At 35.3% G+C, this 516-nt stretch overlaps 1 protein-coding gene across 2 annotated transcripts in view; it reads right to left on the reverse strand.

Moving 5' to 3' along the window:
* LOC119592557 (lysine-specific demethylase 4A-like) overlaps positions 1-516 on the reverse strand; it is a 40,308-nt gene that overhangs the window by 4,674 nt on the left and 35,118 nt on the right. The window lies entirely within an intron of this gene.

Genomic DNA, 516 nt, shown 5'->3' on the forward strand with positions numbered 1-516 from the left:
GGATCTAACTCTTGACTCCTTTGTAGTCCCTTATACTGAGACTTTTGTTGCTTTTTGTCACTTTCAGCTACAGCTGGACGATTCTACATCGCAGAATCCTGAAGCAGTCTGACTTCGCCAGTGATGTTTGCATCTCGGTGGGTGATGACTTACAGATTTACTTTGACTTCTAGTTTTTTGTTAAGATTCTTTTTCATTTTTCTGTAATAACTCTACCAATATAATAATGTCTAAATACTTTTATACTTTGTCTGTGTGTTTCTTTTGAGTTGATGGGTGTACAGTGTGGACTTCCATTTATTGTTCAGCAATGTGAGGTGGTTGTTTCTGGTTGTGTGTGTTTGCTGTGTGTTGTGGTGTGATTGGTGTTTTCCTGATAATTTGTTGTTTTGTTTTGATTGTTGTTATTGTTGATTTTTTAAGATATTTAAGTATTTTTGGTTTGTGTTCACTGAGTATTTTTGTTCTGTTTTCTGTTTTTGTTCTCATTGGTGGTGAGTGGTTCGATATTGGTTT

This window comes from Penaeus monodon, chromosome 30, assembly GCF_015228065.2.
Source record: "Penaeus monodon isolate SGIC_2016 chromosome 30, NSTDA_Pmon_1, whole genome shotgun sequence".
NCBI classification, from domain to species: domain Eukaryota; kingdom Metazoa; phylum Arthropoda; class Malacostraca; order Decapoda; family Penaeidae; genus Penaeus; species Penaeus monodon.